We start from the raw sequence: 20,058 nt of genomic DNA, 5'->3' as shown, positions 1-20,058 counted from the left end.
GATTCACCCTCGAAAAGCGGCTGCGATTAAAGCAGAAGTCGAAAAGCTGTTGAAAGCAGGTTTCATTTATCCGATCCCGTTAACGGATTGGGTATCGAATATTGTTCCCGTCAATAAAAAACAAGGAACAATAAGAATCTGTATCGACTATAGGGATATAAATCGAGCTTGTCCAAAAGACAACTATCCTACGCCTTATATCGATCAAATTATTGATGATTGTGCCGGAAGTGAGATGTTTTCCTTCATGGATGGTTTCTCAGGCTATAATCAAATCAATATTCTACCTGCCGACCAACCAAAAACGGCATTCATTTGTCCATGGGGGACATTTGCTTATTGCAAATTACCTTTTGGGCTTAAGAATGCCGGGGCCACTTTTCAACGGGCGATGTCTTATGCATTTCATGACATCAAGCACATTGTGCAACCCTATCTCGATGATTTGCCTGCTCATTCTTTACATCGAGCTGATCACCTTGTCCACCTACGAGCAATCTTTATGAGGTGTAGGCATTATCGAATTCGGTTGAATCCCCACAAGTGTGTTTTCTGTATAGAAACAGGTCGATTGCTGGGATTTGTTGTTTCAAAAGCCGGCATTCGCGTCGATCCCTCGAAAGTCGAGGCTATCATCAAATTGCCTCCTCCTTCGAGTTTGCGCCAACTCCAAAGTTTGCAAGGGAAAGCGAACTTTTTACGCCGATTCATCCCAAACTACGCCGAGGTCACTAAAGGTTTTACACGGTTGTTGAAACAGAACGCACAATTCTTTTGGGACGAGATTGCCCAACAATCTTTTGATGCACTTAAACACGCGTTGACCCATGCACCGTTATTGCATCCTCCCAACTACAACCAGGACTACTTCTTATACCTCGCAGCTTCGCATTCCACCATTGGAATGGTGTTAGTTCAAGAAGATGAATTCAAAGCAGAGCATGTGATATATTATCTTAGTAGAACCTTAAATCCCACTGAGTTAAAATATTCGCATGTGGAGAAATTGGCCCTGGCAGCCGTTCAAGCTGTCCAGCGTTTTCGTCACTACATTCTTCTTCGCAAAACTACGGTTATTTCGGATTGCAACCCTATGATTTATATTTTGACAAAACAACTGCTAGGGGGCAAGTACTCTAAATGGATTGTTATCCTGCAAGAGTTCGACTTGGAGTTCGAGAAGTCCAAGTCTAAGAAATCTTTAGTTTTTGCGGAATTGATGTGTGATTTCCCGAGTGCTGACACAGAGACTGTGGCAGAGGAGTCCATTGCGGACGAATCTTTGTTTCTTATTAGCACTTTAGATCCGTGGTATGGGGATATAATCATCTATCTCCAAACCCAAACCTTTCGGCCTGAAGCTTCCAAGGAAGACCGTCGAAAAATTCGGTTTCGATCCCAGCAATACAGAATTATTGGAGATACACTTTATCGCCGGGGGGCAGACTTAGTTTTTCGACGTTGTTTAACTCACGAAGAGGCTGAGAGAGTTTTGAATGATTGTCACTCTGGAGCATGTGGCGGTCATATGTCTGGGTATGCCACAGCTCAGAAGGTGTTGCGCGCTGGCTATTTCTGGCCGTCTATGTTTAAAGATTGTATCCTTGCCGTCAGAAAATGCCACAACTGTCAAGTGTTTGATCGAAAGATGCGCGCTCCACCTGCTCCTCTCCACCCTATAATTGCCGCTGGTCCATTCGCCAAATGGGGTATTGACTTTATTACTTGTAACCCTCACTCGGCCGGGGGGCATGCGTATATCATCCTCGCGGTTGATTATTTTACAAAATGGGCCGAGGCGATGCCTACATTCGACGCAAGCGGCAAGACAGCTGCAGTTTTCGTATTCAATCATATCATAACTAGGTTTGGTGTCCCACAAGCAATCATTACTGACCATGGGAGCCATTTTCGAAACGTCATGATGACTGAGCTTACAAGCCAGCTTGGTTTGCGCCACGATAGCTCTACTCCTTATTATCCGCAAGCCAACGGTTTGGTTGAGTCAATCAACAAAGTTCTAGTCATCATGATTCGACGGATCATTGGTATCCATCGAACGAATTGGCATAACATGTTATTTTCGGCGCTATGGGCATATCGAACTTCAGTGAAAAATTCAACAGGTTTCACCCCTTTCCAGCTAGTTTATGGCTTAGAAGCTGTGTTACCTATTGAATGCGAAATCCCATCACTTCAAATGGCTGTCGAATTACTTCCAGCTACTTCCGAAGAGGAGAAACGGTTATTATACTTGGCTAAATTAGATGAGACTCGACGTGACGCTACTTTAGCTATCGAGACTCACGCGAAACGAATGAAAGCTCAGTACGATAAAAATGTAACCCCTCGAAGTTTTTCGGAAGGAGACCTAGTACTATTATATGATCAAGCTAACGATAAGCTAGGTGCCGGAAAATTCGTTCCCATGTGGCATGGGCCCTACATTGTAAAGCGAAAGCTAGCAAAAGGGGCTTATGAGTTAGTTGATTTTGATGGGGACTCTTTGGGTAAACCCAGAAATGGACTTTACCTAAAGAGGTATTATGCTTAAAATGATGGGTATGGAGAAATTTTTAGATAGGTTAGATTTCCTTTCTAGCTAGCAAGTGTGTTAGTTTAGTCAGTGTGCTTAGCTTAGCGAGTGTGGTTTTTCGTCATTATTCTGGCTTATCTTGGTTTTACTCTTGATATTGTAGATGTCGACGCCTCTCCAAACATACATTGGATTTGCTGATGGTGCTTGTCGTAATACACGGAATATCTCTTCCGCAGCTTGGGTTATCTATTCGCCCTCTGACGAGTTAGTTTCTATGCATGGGGTAAGCCTCGGTCAAACAACGAATAACATTGCAGAATACAGTGCAGTGGTTGAATTATTATCCGAATCTATTTCATTTGGAATTCGACGTTTGATAGTGAGGTTAGATTCTGAACTTGTTGTATTACAGCTTAATAGAGTTTATGCCATTAGAAATCCTGTGTTATTAAGGTTGTTTTTGAGAGTGCGTCTCTTGGAACGTGAATTTGATTACATTGAATATCAACATATTCCAAGGTCCCTGAATACATTAGCAGATGCAATTGCTTCTCGAGTGTTGGACAGACATTTATAATAATCATGCAAGTAAATTTAAAAACATTTCATCATATGTTAAACAAGATAAGCCGGTAATAGTGATATATATAGATAGAAGTGTGTCAAAAAATATATACATCGTCTTCGATCATAGGTTGAAAACACCTTATGATCGGCAAAATGATAGTACAAAAAGTCAAAATGTCACATGTGACTACAAAAGTGACTAGTCAATCACTGGTGGTGCTCTCTGTATGACACCACTGCGCGGGCTACCTTACGCAAAAATCTCCTAAACGGTCCAGGGACCGCGACTACGAAACGCTGAAGCCTGATAGGAATGTCGTCCATAGTAGTCTCAGGTATATCTGCCGTGAGACGCTCTAGATCATGCTCCAACTCAGCTAGTACTTCTGCTGTCGCGTCCTGTGGGGCCGGTACCGGTGCAGCTGGATGTAGTCTATCATAAGGCCGGAGGTTGGCTGGACGCTGTGGACCAACATCTGCATTTTGAAAAAGTTTTACTATTAGTTTTGAGACGATATATATAAAAAATACAAAAAATACATAATTAGGAAACTTGTGAAAATAAAAGTACCTCTGTCGTCCCATTGTTCTCCCTGTGGAAGAACCATGTCCGGATCACCTCTGAAATCCATTCCGGCATACGGAAAGTCCTGTATCACAAAAAGCTGGCCCTCTAACCAGTCAAAATAACTATCTGAGAATCGAACTACTGTCGCGCCCTCGTCAGGATGCCGGGCCATCACCGCAACCCATCGTATCAGCTTTGGCTGCCGAGGACCCAAGATATCAACAGTGAGTTGCTGAGGGATCAGCATTGGAATTCTCTCCAAGGCAAAGCTCACGACTATAGGCCCATATCCAAAAGTCTTTAGTCGTCCGTTCTTTGCCTTGGTCAGTTGGCTCTTCATATGAGCCGACACAGCTTCACACCAGTTGAAAATGGTGCCTTGGTAACAGTCAATTGCCATCCGCATTTGGGATCCGGAAGCAATGTGTAAAGCGGCCGCGCCGCAAATTCTGGTAACCGTGAACGCTATGACTTTGAGTTCCGGTAGAGTGATGTGTTTTATCTCTATGCCTTTTGAATGGTGAGCCCCACGTGTGCACCAATCCTCGCGGAGACTATCAAGGGATTGGCCACCCGGCCTAGTCCCCGCAAGACTGAGTTGCTCACCTCTGTTTGGCAAGCCAGTGAGAAAGTATACATCCGAGGGCTCTATCTCGAGCTGGTGCCCTCCTATGTAAAAGCATTGTTCTTGAACGTTCCATCGCTCAACCAGCCATTCCAAGAATCTTACCTGGCCCCTCATGCCCGGTATGGTCCAATATTTGTATAATCCGCATGCTCTTAGGGCATCCAGGGAAGGTTGATGATTTATTGCAGCTTCATCTTCCTCTACATGCTCTCTTTCTCTCCAGTCTAACATGATTAATGCCCTGCATATCAAAAATAGCAATTAGAAATTGATTTGGGAATATTTGGTGGTTTTTTGAGAGAGTTGGGGTTTTGAAATGCGCGTTTCTCGGAAGACGCACCCCGGCTTTGTAGCACAGGGCGCCCGGACGCAGCTGGCCTGAAGGCGGGCTGCGTCTTCTGACCGTTTTCCCGTATGAGAAAAAGTCGGGGGACGCAGGTCACCCGAAGGGCACCTGCGTCCGCCGAGAGGCGCATTCCAAAACCAAAACCCTCCCAAAAAATGAAACTAAGACCTAAAAATTAATTCTAAACGGATAGAAATGCAGAGTAGGATGTGTAAAATACCTGGATGAGACGGCGTTCGATTCCGACGGTCAGATTTTCCGCAGCGACCACGGGAAGTTTCTTGTCAAAAGCTCCTTTTTCAACCTCAACAGTGAAACAGTAAAAATGACATGGTAAAAGGTCTTTTTATAGGTTTTTTGGATGAATTAGTTCATTTTTTACCATGAAAAGATGTTTTTGAATGTATTTTTGCCTATTTTAAACAGGTATGAGTAATGTGTTGCTTTTGTGCAGGACAAAGGGATTTCGAGGGAAATTGTAATTTTTTCACAAACAAAAATATCAGAGTCATCTTTTAAGCCCTTTTCTGACTCCTAAAACATGAAAAGATCGCCGAGTGTTTCTTTTTCACTCGTTAAAACGGAATTAAAAGACGGTCCCCTTTTAGCTCTTTTCTGACCGCAAAATCAAGAAAAGATTGCCGGGTTTTTGTCGTTTCGAACTCGATAAGGAAATAAAACGACGTGTCCTTGATCGCTTTTTACTTTTCAGGTCAACGACACTATTATGAAAGTACTCCTTGGTCGCAAGATCAAGCGGTTCCCCCAGGTATTATTTTATACTTTTTCGGGCTTGAGGGACACAAATATACGAAAAAGTTCAACGTGGAGTCTCCTTAAGTTTTTTCAGACTCTCTAAAAATGAAAAACGCCGAGTTTCTCCTATACTGGGCTCGTTAAACTTTTACAGTAGAGGACCTGTTCAATTACAAACAGGAACGAACCACTCCTTCCTAGGGTTCGAATTTAAACTAGGTTGGACTCGTCCGAAGGATGAGCTTATAATCAAGCATATGTTATCCTCCTCAAGCTTGTTAAAAATAAAGAGGTACTTGCCAGAAATGGTGGGGGAAAAGAGAGAAGAATGAACCTGTTTGTCACCTTTTGTCTCAAAAGAAACTTTATTACCGCTCTTGAACACGACACTTTTTATTCACCTGGGTTGGGAAATCTTTTACCTCACAGTTGACCAAACCACTTTGAAAGTCTTTAGCCGGGTTCCGGGGATTAACTTTGAGTTATTCGTCACCAAGCCATCTGTTGTGTCGTTATGTGTTCAAGAGGTCTGCAAGAAAAACTTTCATCTGCAAAATACTTGTCATCCATTTGACCATCCCTGAGTCAGTCCTTACAGCAACATTTCTTCAACTTGAACAATGATTTCGTGTTGTGGGCCTGCCTGCAACGGGTCGCTTTCTATCGACATCGACACATTATCTAGAAAGATGACTTAGGAATCGACAGTACCTTGAAGTCTGCATGCATCAATGGCAGGTTTCTCGCCTTTGACGTCAGTTTACATCATTGACTTTCGATCAAAGGATTCCGTGAAGTGTTCGACATCAAAACATCTATTCACATTTCATGGGTTGTGCTTGGTACTTTGAGAACCATTGACATTACTGGTGGTTTCTCTCACGCTTGTTAACAGTTTGCATCATCGGCTGGTAATCAAGTGGTTTCTAACATGTTCGACATCGAATCATTTAATCACATGGCTAGAATCGTACCAATTCGGGAAGTAGAAGTGAAGACCCTGGATCTAGTTTCTACCATCCAGGCTGCGAGGAGTTTTGTATTCATTATCTATGTAGACTAATCATAAACAGATGGCTGCGTCCATACTGTGTCTACAAAAGTCTATAAAAATGATGTACTGCAAGATCATTCCTGTATCAGAATAGTTAGTCCATTAGTTAAAGTTTTGAATCTGAGTATGGGAATGCCTACCTCAGTGATGATATAATCTTATCCATGTATTTTGTGTTGAAAATTGCAGGTTCCAACCAGGCCATCCACAAGACAATCCTTGAAATGATAAAGCGCTTCACCCTTCCTAGAATTACAAAACCCTACTCTATTCCAGGCTTCGCACTTTAGGGGGCAATCTGTTACACTAAAAAATGTCACCTTGACTACTTACAGTTAGTATGGCTCAAATCAACAGTCATGCTACCCTCTTAGGCAAGTCTCATGCCTCTGTTATCCATCTCAAACTCAAAGAAGAGAGAAAGTCTTGTAAAAACTATGTTTATCTCTGGGGTCGCAGGTTCTCTCTAGCCTTACCTGCGGGGACGCTGACCATGTTCACAAAATCTGCGTCCATGGACGCTCTGTATGTTAAGGGACAGGTGCGTCCCTCTGTAAAAGGCAAAATGCGCGAGTTTTATCTTGAAAAAGTTACTTGTGGTTACTTCTAGAACATTCTAGAGGTCGGTTTGATGAAATGGATGCGCCTCCAGTTGGTTCATGTATCTCTATTAAGGGGGAACTTATCCCATCAATAAGGGAGCTATCCCACCCAAAGAGGGGGATGATCCCATTGATAGTGGACCTGAATAACCTCTTTACAGCACTATAAATAAAGACATTGAGCCAGAGGGAGAAGAGGTTGGAGCTATACATTTTCTTTGGGTAAATGCTGCAGGATTTAGGTCTTCCATTAGAGCCTTTGTAAGGAGAGATTGTCTTTACTTGATTCTACTTGGAAGAGGGTGAGCTTTGTCAAAGTAGAGGAAAACCCTTGATGGACCCTGGGAGGAACTTGCACAACACCAAGGCCAGGTTGTAAGAGTTTCTTTGTTTCGTTATTAATACAAACTGGTTTATTTTTCTCAATAGCTTGTGTTAATGAGTTATTTCATGTGTTCCTTGGTCTGCATGTTGAATATATGTTTTATTATATGAAATGCAAGTGCTTGGTAATTGTTTGATTGTTTGTGGTTGCAGGAATTGACTTGAAGGAGGAGCTCATCCGGATCGTCAAGAACGGACTTCAACAACAGCGTTTTGGAATAAGGTAAGCCTAAACACTTGTAGTTTTCATGTCGTAAAAGGTGTATTTAGAGAAAGATCACTCCATTTTGTCTTGTTTGTCATTAGAATGTCTTAGACATCTAGGAAGGTCAGCCGTGTCCGCACCCTTGACCAATTCCGTGTGACAATCAAGGAGCAGTACTACCCTGTCAAAAGCTATGAGGACAAATACATCAAATGGACCACACTGCGGCAGGGACGAGACCAAGATGTGCCGGAGTTCACAAACATTTTTCATACCCTTCACACACAATTGGGTATCAAAGATTCTGAGCTGCATCTGGTACTCAAATACCGCGGCTGCCTACACAGATACATCCAGGAAGAGATGGAGTTCTTGAACATCTCCTCACTCGGCACAGCATATCGATACACTGTCAAAATCGAGCAAAAGTTCAAACAGAAGAAGCGAGATTTTGGATCTCCAAATCCAAAGCCCAAAGGACAAAGCCAAGGTGGGGTGACCCAAGACAACCCGTCGAAGCCGCAAGAAAAGAACAACACCACGAAGTCGAAGAAGGTCACAGGAAAGTGGTGTGAGTTCCACAAGATTCCCACTCATAACACAAGTGAGTGTCGGACCAAGCAGTCCCTGGTGGCCGAGTTGAAGGCTTCTAAATCAGATGCATGTTCTAACTCTGACTTAGAACTTGACAAGGGGAATGACAAAGGGAAGCAGATCATTGATGCGGATCCCAGCGCCACTGTTGCTACTGCCAAGATCCAGAAAAATGAGCCCGAAGATCCAGAGGAGGGGTAACGTCTTTTCCACTCACAGATGTGGGTGAAGGGTTCGCTGTTGCAATTCATTGTCGACAATAGCAGCTGAAAGAACCTCATTTCAGCAGAGGTCATGAAGCGGTTGGGCCTACCAACTACACCACACCCACAGCCGTACAATATCGGTTGGCTTCACGAAGAACGAGATCTCAAAGTTCGCCAGTAGTGTCGCCTTCCCTACAGCATCAAGCCCTTCACAGATGAGGTATTGTGTGATGTTACACCTGTTAGTGTCAGTCTTTCTAGCCTTCCTCCAGTGATCAAACGTGCTCTTACAAAGTGATTTTGAAGTGTCAAGGTCAAATTTTGTCATTTCAGTGAGTCTTCAAGCAAAATTTGGTCACTAGGCATTAGGTCTAGGGTTTGCTTTCACTCCTTCTAAAATTGCCCAAATGCCAATCTATGTCACTATTTAGCTGAGTCTATCATCATTCATAGGGTTTTCATTATCATGTCAGTGTCTAATGAGTCATTTTACACCTTGTTCATGCTTCAGTTGCGCCCAGGCAAGGTCATTTCCCTCTCCTAGGGTTTTGAAGGAAATATCTCTTGGACGGTCAAATCATTAGCGAAACTTGTATCCTGATGTTCATACACCTTCCCCTATCCTTAAAGTACCTTATCAAATGCTTCCCATCACTGAGATCCCCCAAAATCCTCATTTTCGCACAAACCCTAGTTTCTTGCTACAACCTGGCAATTTTCTAGGTTGGGCCTGTGTTTTTCCCTTTTGGACCCCTTCCCCTCACTCAATCTCTGAGATTCCACTTTCCCCTACTTCCTAACATTCCTCTCTACTCCCAAAAATTTCCTCAAGAATTTAGAAGCCCCTTATCCCCTTCGTTTCGCTTCATTTCGGAAAAATCCCTTGTTCCACACATCGGGATAAGTTTCACTCAAAAGATGTTTCAGAGAAATCAAAGATGAATTTGGGAAACTTGAGAGAGGTTTGTGTCCAAAACATGCCAAAGAAGAAAAACCTCCTTCACTTATTGTACAGGTGTCATGGTTTTAGAGAAATGTCAAAATTACAATCGCCAGATCCAAGGAGGTTGGCCAAGGCACTAAAACGACAGAAAAGGCCTGATCCACTCCAAATTTTGGCCAAAGCCTCTTTTACTGAGCATGGTACTTGATTGGGGACTCCCAGCCACAATTTCAAGAAATTTGGAGAAAATTTTGTCAATTGTGAATTTTTTGTGCCACACACAGGTTTTTGCTCTCAACGCGTAGCGCGCCGCGCGCTACCCTGAAGATGGGCAAGTCCATTCCTCAAAAACTCAGCATTTTTGGATTTTTCATGACAAATTACACTTGCTCAGCAATGGCCAAGACATTTCATCAGGTTTTGAGCTCTCAGAAGGTCAAAAAAATGCAAAAAATGACTTTCTGCCACTTTTTGGACACACAGGAAGCAGTCTTGGGAGTTTGCAATTTTGGAGGGGCAAATGGACACCAAATTAAAAAATTCCACTTGGTTTGGAAAGTAGACATCCAGACCTTTCCAACAAGACTACTTTTGCCTCATTTGGATGCGAAGAAGTGCCTCAAACGTTGGCTCAAATGCACGCTACGCGTTCAGGATTGGGGCGCTATGCATCAGCACATTTTCTCAATTTTTCATCTACAGCTCAGGAATTCGCCCAGCTTTGACCAGTTTTGACGTGTGATGGGATTTTTCACCCTCTTTGATGTAATTAATGTATTTTCATGTTTAAATGACACTTATTTACCTATTCTAGAAGATTCATTCATGAAATAGCAAACATTTAATGAATGAATTGGTTTCCTAGCTTATAGAGGCAAGTTGTTTTGACTGCCTAGATTGTAGTGCTTTGTCTAGAATTGGTTGGAACAGCTCCTAGGATGATGAGCTCGACCCCTAGAGGCAAGGAAATGTGTTAGCTTGCCTATATTATGTATTTTCTTAGTCATTTTCATGGTTGGACTCTTGAGGGATAAGCTTCTATTGTATTACACTTTGTATCTTTGCAATTTTTGCAAAGGAAAGACCAGGGTTTTGCCGCACTATTTGGGATTCCTGTGGTTATTTGTGTTGATGGTGTGCTTCTCTCATGTACTTGTAAGATTTTTATGTGTATCAATTTCCTATTTCTCTTTTCTGCATATTAATTAAGTGAAGTGTTAAGGTATAATTCATAATTTATATGCTCTGGCTTTAAGTTTGCTTAATATCTATGTTTTCCTCTATCTAAAGAGAACTCTCGATGGTTTCTTGCTCTCTTTAGCTCCTCACCGGTCATTCCTATCCATTCACTTAAATTAAAGGTATCAAGACAATCTCCTACCTTGCCCCAAAAAGACCTCTGCAAAAGCTGTGTCCCATCCCCGCACCCGAAATTGCTCTCCCTCTGTTTTCCAACGAAACCCTAAAAATCTAAAATCAAACCTTCTCAATCATTTTACTAGCCTAAAATCAATGTTCTTTATTGGTCATCTCCACCCTTTGAAGACCTTTTGCCGAGATAGACCCGGAGAGAGCCCTCTCCTGCCCCGTAGGGCTAGCTATGAGGCTAAGTGGTTTGATGTTGCCTTGGATTTTGTCTTTTTCAGCCTGAGGCCAAATTCAAGCGCTAACATATTGGCGACCATACTGGGGAGAACAAAATTGTTTGTGGGTTGATGTGTTTGTTTTATAAGATACAGACGAAGCCTGAAGTTATGACAGGTAGCCTTCGAAACGCTTTTGCTTTGCATTAGCGGAAGTAGATAAACGCTGCTTCAGTCAATCTCCGGTCTAGCTTGTAAACATGACATCTAACTTGTTAATTACCCCAGTACATGTATCAAGTTCAAATCTGATTGTTGATGGTGGACAACAATCAGACACTGATAAGGCTGAAATCATTCACTGGCGACTCCTTCACTGAAAACTCCAGAGATTAATGCTTCATGGTGACTTCACTGTAGGAAGATTAGTAGCTTTGAGCTTTTCAAGATGGATCGGATTGCAAGAAGATACGCTCCCCTGAGCCGAGATCATATCCCTAGTTTTCCAAATAAAATTCCGAAGGTAGATTGGTCAAGGAATTTGCCTACATTTAAAGATGATGGTAAGAAGGATGCTGCTTTACATCTAGTTAGATTTCATATGCATATTCGCAAGTTGAAGGTGGATTTTCCTGAAGATTGCTTGATGAAGATATTCCTGGCCACTCTGGAAGGTGAAGCCCAATCCTGGTATGAAAATTTGCCGCAGGCCTGTATTTATTTTTGAAAGGATTTTCATGCCTTGTTTATTGAAAGATATCAAGCATCTTATCCATCATTAAATTTGGTTCATGACTGTTGCAAACGTGCTTCAACTTTTATTGAAAGCCTTGAGAAATATTATGAAGATGATAATTTTATGGACGTTGAGATTATGGAGGCTCTGTATGAGAATCCATTTCAGCAGCATAAAGAAAACTTAGAGAATTCCCATCAAGATGATCAGGACATTTTGCAGCAGAATCAAGATCAGCAGGTTGAAGATAATATGGTTGAAAATGATGAAAGGGAGAATGACATTTCAGATCTGCCCACAGAAGATAGCAACATGCAAGTAAGTCCAACACTGATTGTAGATTGTGATAATGTCCAGTCAGCTACTCCAGGTTGTTGAAATCATTTGGAATGTAGAAGACACAGTAATTCATACTGTTAGTCCATCATTAGAACACAGCCTTCATGAAGAAGCAATCCAGTCAGTTCATGAACATCAAGGTGAGATCTTTGTGCAAGTAAGTGATGAATCTCCTTTCAATAACTCAGTAATAAATGATAGTCTGAGTGCCCTGTCATATGAAGATGATTACTGTTTAAGCAGAAGAAAACAAAAGGCATTGTCTCCTTTGTCTGAAGAGGATATAGATCATCTCTTGAAAGGTCTTGTTACAGCGTAAGCTACAACAGATTTGTAGTGCACACATAGTCAGGAAAGTGTTGGGAAAACTTCTTCCTCTGTTGAAAAAGATGACTGTCTTGTAGATCAACAAATAGATAATGTTTTCCTTCACAAAGATGATAATCCGGCTGTCATATCATTTGAAGATGACCTACCATATTGTCAAACTACAAAAGATCAGAGCATACAGGATTACCTTTCAGATTCTTCATATGTTTCATGTGCTGAAATGTTTTTCCAAGAAGAGATCTGCTCATCCATTTGTTCGGAGTTTTTTGAAGCTTATGAGCATACTTTTACTGAAGCACATGATGAAGGCAGATCAGAATCTGAAGCAAAAGACACCTTGTTCTTTCAGCAGGAGGTGGCAATGGCAAAACTTCATGTTATTTACGATCCTCTAGCAAGTTTGTTGCAGCCAGCAGTGAAAGTGTTTATTACAGTGTTTTGTTGCAGCCATGGTCAACTATGTTTTTGGATGCCCAATGATAGGTTTGTATTGTTGACCAAAAGATCTAATCAGGAGAATCAATCAAGAAGGCATCTGCTTGATTGGTTGCATTGGCATTTTGATATAGTTTGATGTATATTGTCTTGTAAGAAAAACAGGTGGTTGTCATCATGATTTCAAATCTTGATGGACTGCTACCCTTCAATAAGCTTTGTAAGTTCTTGTTTTAGTTAAGTCAGTCATGAGTCATTTGTGAGTCAGTTTTCATTCATGTAGGTTTCATAATTGAGTCGGTTTGAATCAAGTTTCAGTCAATAAATGAGTCAAAGTCTTGTATTGTTTGTCAAATAATGACTCCATCGCCCAATGGATGAAGGCACTGTCTAGCTCTTACAGAGATCTGCGGTTCTTGGCACCTCCAAGGAGCTACCATCCCCATTGGAGCCAATGTTAGTGTCAGTATTTCCAGCCTTCCTCCAGTGATCAAACGTGCTCTTACAAAGTGATTTTGAAGTGTCAAGGTCAAATTTTGTCATTTCAGTGAGTGTTCAAGCAAAATTTGGTCACTAGGCATTAGGTCTAGGGTTTGCTTTCACTCCTTCTAAAATTGCCCAAATTCCAATCTATGTCACTATTCAGCTGAGTCTATCATCATTCATAGGGTTGTCATTATCATGTCAGTGTCTAATGAGTCATTTTACACCTTGTTCATGCTTCAGTTGCGCCCAGGCAAGGTCATTTCCCTCTCCTAGGGTTTTGAAGGCAATATCTCTTGGACGGTCAAATCATTAGCGAAAATTGTATCCTGATGTTCATACACCTTCCCCTATCCTTAAAGTACCTTATCAAATGCTTCCCATCACTGAGATCCCCCAAAATCCTCATTTTCGCACAAACCCTAGTTTCTTGCTACAACTTGGCAATTTTCTAGGTTGGGCCTGTGTTTTGCCCTTTTGGACCCCTTCCCCTCACTCAATCTCTGAGATTCCACTTTCCCCTGCTTCCTAACATTCCTCCCTACTCCCAAAAATTTCCTCAAGAATTTAGAAGCCCCGTATCCCCATCATTTCGCTTCATTTCGGCAAAATCCCTTGTTCTACACATCGGGATAAGTTTCACTCAAAAGATGTTTCAGAGCAATAAAAGATTAATTTGGGAAAACTGAGAGAGGTTTTTGTCCAAAACATGCCAAAGAAGAAAAACCTCCTTCACTTTTTGCACAGGTGTCATGGTTTTAGAGAAATGTCAAAATTACAATCGCCAGATCCAAGGAGGTTGACCAAGGCACTAAAACGACGGAAAAGGCCCGATCCACTCCAAATTTTGGCCAAAGACTCTTTGAATGAGCATGGTACTTGATTGGGGACTCCCAGCCCAAATTTCAAGAAATTTGGAGAAACTTTTGTCAATTGTGAATTTTTTGTGCCACACACAGGTTTTTGCTCTCAACGCGTAGCGCGCCGCGCGCTACCTTGAAGATGGGCAAGTCCATTCCTCAAAAACTCAGAATTTTTGGATTTTTCATGACAAATTACACTTTCTCAGCAATGGCCAAGAAATTTCATCAGGTTTTGAGCTCTGAGAAGGTCAAAAAACATGCAAAAAATGACTTTCTGCCACTTTTTGGACACACAGGAAGCAGTCTTGGGAGATTGCAATTTTGGAGGGGTAAATGGACACCAAATTAAAAAATTACACTTGGGTTGGAAAGTAGACATCCATACCTTTCCAACAAGCCTACTTTTGCCTCATTTGGATGCCGGGAAGTGCCTCAAAAGTTGGCTCAAAGGTGCGCTACGTGTTCAAGATTGGGGCGCTACGCATCAGCACATTTTCTCAATTTTTCATCTACAGCTCAGGAATTCGCCTAGCTTTGACCAGTTTTGACTTGTGATGGGATTTTTCACCCTCTTTGATGTAATTAATGTATTTTCATGTTGAAATGACACTTATTTACCTATTCTAGAAGATTCATTCATGAAATAGCAAACATTTAATGAATGAACTGGTTTCCTAGCTTATAGAGGCAAGTTGTTTTGACTGCCTAGATTGTAGTGCTTTGTTTAGAATTGGTTGGAACAGCTCCTAGGATGATCAGCTCGACCCCTAGAGGCAAGGAAAGGTGTTAGCTTGCCTATGTTAGGTATTTTCTTAGTCATTTTCATGGTTGGACTCTTGAGGGATAAGCTTCTATTGTATTACACTTTGTATCTCTGCAATTTTGGCAAAGGAAAGACCAGGGTTTTGCAGCACTATTTGGGATTCCTGTGGTTATTTGTGTTGATGGTGTGCTTCTCTCATGTACTCGTAAGATTTTTTATGTGTATCAATTTCCTATTTCTCTTTTCTGCATATTAAGTAAATGAAGTGTTAAGGTAGAATTCATAATTTATGTGCTCTAGCTTTAAGTTTGCTTAATATCTACGTTTTCCTCTATCTAAAGAGAACTATCGATGGTTTCTTGCTCTCTTTAGCTCCTCACCGGTCATTCCTATCCATTCACTTAAATTAAAGGCATCAAGACAATCTCCTACCTTGCCCCAAAAAGACCTCTGCAAAAGCTGTGTCCCATCCCCGCACCCGAAATTGCTCTCCCTCTGTTTTCCACCGAAACCCTAAAAATCTGAAATCAAACCTTCTCAATCAGTTTACTAGCCTAAAATAAGTGTTCTTTATTGGTCATCTCCGCCCTTTGAAGACCTTTGCCGAGATAGACCCAGAGAGAGCCCTCTCCTTCCCTGTAGGGCTAGCTACGAGGCTAAGTGGTTTGATGTTGCCTTGGATTTTGTCTTTTTCAGCCTGAGGCCAAATTCAAGTGCTAACAACACCTCTGGATGTTTGTGATGTACTATTAGGCCAGCCATACTTGTGGAGGCGACATGCTGTGTATGAGTCAAGGCCTCGCGCTGTCATCATTTCTTTGGATAATTCATTATACAGGATACCGGAGGTAGCCCCACCTACTGCCACCTCTTTGATCACTACTAAGAAAGGCAACAAGCTCATCTCATAGAATAGGAAATTTATTTTCGTTCTTGTTTGCTCCCAAAGTAAGGGGAAGATCGTTGCTACATCCATGACCCCCGCGAAGGGTTCCTCCACACAGCAGCAGCAACAGAGGGATACAGTCATGACAGAACACAGGAAAAACTTCTCCTTACCCGGAGGGGCACCACACAAGTTTCAGGTGGGCGACAAAGTTTGGTTACATTTGTAGAGGGAGCGCCTTACCAGAACCCATCAGAAACTTAGACCACTTCGACATGGTCCTTACACCAGTAACAAGGCTACAGAAAACAATGCTTTGAAGCATAGCATTCCTCCATTCCTTCGCTTGCATCGAGTGTTCAATGTGGACCGTCACCGACCATGCTCCCCACCATTTCTAGACACATCAGAGATTGCAGAATAGCTCACCCGAGACCCAGCTCTGCAGAAGCTTCCTCATCTCAGGGAGGAACTCAACGCAATGGGGACCATTGCTTCCTAAGAGGGGAGGAATGATCCAGGTGGATGTTGGAGGCCACCCACATATCCCATTTGGACCCCCACAACTGTCTCTTTCAGTTTTTTGGTTTCCTTAATTATAGCACAGTTTACTACTTTTAGCAGTTTTTCGGGTCCTAAACTTCCGGAGCTGTTTTGAGGCCCTAAACGACGTTTTTTGGGAAATCCACCGCCAACGATTTTTCTATTTAAAAATTTCCTTTTCCATCGTATTCCTCGGAGAGATCTTTCCAACGGGCTATCATGCACGTCAAACGGAGATAGTACGACCAATTCGCGACCCCGGGAAGTTAATGTACCAACTTACCCAAAAACGGGGCCCACAATTTGGTGTTTCATCTTCTAGGGTTAGGTTTTGGAATGTGAAGGGTTTTCCATTGTGTCTCAACAATAAATAGGCCCTCGAGCCTCATTGTAACAGTTTTTGGAGAACAGTTCAGAGGCATGTAGCCGACACATCTCTTCTCAGAGATAAGCTACCATCGCCCTAGCTGGGTTATTTCCATTTCTATTTGTAAGCATATTTCAGTATTTTACAGTAATGAAATGAAGTATTATTTCCACTGCATATTTGTCTTTATGGTTATCTCTGTATTTTATTGCGTTCCTGTTTAAATCCGGATCAAGAAGGCTGCAGCCTAGCAAAGGAAGAAGGACACCAAGCTGTGCATCACACAGCTAGCTGAAAAGAGGCACCAGGAACAAGAAGCAGCCACATAGCAGAAGACAGCCGATGAAGCAGTAGCAGCACAGATGGAAAAAACCACAACAGTGCCAACAGAAGAACCCGAGGAGGGGTAGGAAATGTCCACAAGGCAGCAGACCAGGGAAGTGGATAGGACAAAAGAGCGTGTGCACCCCAGTTTAGCATCGACCCAACTTAAGCGGCCACGCGTCCCTAAGAAAACATCTCCCGGGTGTTAGAGTCAGTCATTTGGCCTTCCTTCAGTGATCAAAATGGGCCTCTTATTATGTCTATTTTATTAGATGTTTTGCACATGATTTTCAGAACAAAACATGTCACAAGTGTGTCCATCAGAAGTAGCTCGGAAAGAGCTTTCCAATGGTATATCACACTCCAAAAACCTACTCACATATCAGAAGATATGATCAATTGAGTGATTGCCTCCTGTGTATGAAAAAGGCAAGATTCACTAGATGTGGTTGTAGAGTGGTGATAGATGAAATTTCTTAGGTGTTTTCTAGAACCAGAAACTCTTATCCCTATGTAGTTTCCAAAATTGACAGGCAATAAATGTGTAGTGATTGGTGCTTCCATTGAAGCAGCTACACTTCTGTGTCTAAATATGCCTAAAGTATGGCTTTCATATGCCTCTTGGTGTTACTATCAAATAGATCCCTCTCTTATGACATCATTGATGAATGAATTGATGGATTATGGTATTGAACCAATGACATTAATGTCTCAACTAGTAACTCTCATTATGGATATTCTTGCTGGTAGCTACAATCTTGTAGATGCTAAGAACAAGGGAAATTTCTTCCGCATGCATGCTTGAACAAAAGAAGAGTTAGAGAGACTATGGCGAGCCTTGAAAATTCTTTCTGAAATAGAAAAACAGCTAAGGTTTCAAATGATTAGACAAAATTGATAGCAGCTCTTTTGAAGTTTGGTTGTGGAAGGTCTCTTCTACTTCCCACTTTTGCTGGTACTAGTGTCACTCAAAGTCCTATTGCTGTAAAAGAGAGGAATGAAAATGGATTCTTGTATTTTGATTCATCTTCCAGGCAAGTTTTGGATAAACAACGGTTTGGAGCTTCACTTGAGAAGTTGGATTCAGTGGTCCTAAATTCTAGTGCAGGGAATAAAAATAACAGTTTGAAGAAAGCACAAATTATGTATTCAAATGATGGAAATAAAGGATCATATTCATGCATCAGGCTATTCACTTGTGTTGAGTGGATGTGAAGGAAATTTTCTAAGAAGCATTAATGATAACAGCGGTGCAACTCAACTAGAGTTGAGTTGTCTGAGTCCAGCCAAGTTAGATGAAATTTGGAGAAGAACTATAGAAGAATGTCGTTCAAATACTTTGAGGCAGCTCTTACACACACAAGCAAAATTGGTGTCAACTTTTATAGAAGAAGCTTTTGCAACTGTTCAATTAGAATTCTGGCACCCAGATCAAAGAACTAGGGTTGAGAATATTGCGAACAATTCATGTTTTTCAGGAAGGAATGTTTGTCAGAGTTGAACCCGGATGCTACTTCATTGATGCAACATTGGTTCCAGTAATGGTGAATCCAAACACATTGTTCTTCTTTAACAAACAACTTATTGCCAGGTTCCAGAAGTTTGGAGGAGTGCGGATTGAAAGTGATGTAATTGTCACTGCAACTAGATGTGAGAACATCACCAATGTTCCTCGTGAAACTTGGGAAATTGAAACGGTTAAGGTGGTGAATTAGGCACCAATAGTGAACATGATTCCAAGCAAGATGTACCAAATAAAAGTGCCATAAAACCCTTGGTAGAGATATCTCAGGACAATGGCCTTTTGGGAAAAAGACACTATCACTAAGTGACATGGTTTCAAGTTTTCCCATGGGCTAAAATAGGCATATCTTTGCCAGTTCACTTCACTCTTCTGCTCCAAAGTCTTTAGCCTCATCAATGGCTTTCACATCGCAAAATTTATTGGCACTAGATTCGGGATCAAATCGTGCTTCCACTGCAAGTTCTGTCTCTTCTTCTACAGGTTGTGACTTTTGTGATGTGCATCAAATCCCTGCATTTGAACATTCTTTCTATTCCTTACTTGTAGATTTGCATGATATGATTAACAATATTCCTGCCCTAGAAAGGGAATTTGTTTGTGTTTGGAAGATGCTTCTGAAGGGGATGATCCAAAGAGAAGGAATGTGCTTGGAGGAAAACCTGTGGTAGTAGTCAGTGCAGGAGCAGCAACTATTGTGGGTGTAACCTCATTTTCAAAAATTGTTCCTATTTCAACTATAGTGAAGATGGTAACCTTTAAAGTTCCCACTATTATGAAATTTGGCCTACTGCAAACTCCACAATTTCAAACGCTCAGCTTCAAACTCCACACACCCCTACAGCCACAACAACACACAAGTCAAAATCAAAAGCCAAGACAATTTAAGTGGCGTTGCGCATAGCTCTGTGGCGCTGCACATAGCACTGTGGCACTGCACTCCTATGTTTAGCACTATGCGTAGCTCGTGGGTGTGACATCCCTTTACTACTTATGCTGGATTCTTTGAGGTTTTCTCTCCTAAAAAGGGGGAGCATGTTTTTGTCTCTGCTACTTGAGGCACTGTTGGCAAGCTTGTTGGGCAGTTTGCAAAGTTGATGGGTTGCTATGTTATAGGGAGTGCGGGTAATAAACAAAAGGTTAATCTACTGAAACATAAACTAGGTTTTGATGATGCTTTCAACTATAAGGAGGAGCATAACTTAGAGGTGGCTTTAAAACAAGCATTTTTCAGATGGGATCAACATCTATTTCAATAATGTTGGTGGTGATATGCTCAACGCAGTGCTAGGGAATATGAAAGTCCATGGCCGCATTGTTGTTTTTGGTATGATTTCTCAAACTAGTGTTCATGGTGAACAAGGTGATTATAGTTAAAATGAAGTCCTGGTAAGTTCATTGATAGGACAGTGAGGCAGAAAAGGTGACCAGGGAAGATGCCATGGATACATTTTCGAAATCTATAGTGTATAAATTTTGCGTATGGAGGTTT

The sequence above is a fragment of the Pinus tabuliformis genome, chromosome 5_1, assembly GCF_031772625.1.
Source record: "Pinus tabuliformis cultivar Carrire ecotype Pingquan chromosome 5_1, CPIR1, whole genome shotgun sequence".
Taxonomy (NCBI): Eukaryota; Viridiplantae; Streptophyta; class Pinopsida; order Pinales; family Pinaceae; genus Pinus; species Pinus tabuliformis.
The sequence above is the reverse complement of the archived record's forward strand: the minus strand, read 5'-3'. Positions refer to the sequence as shown.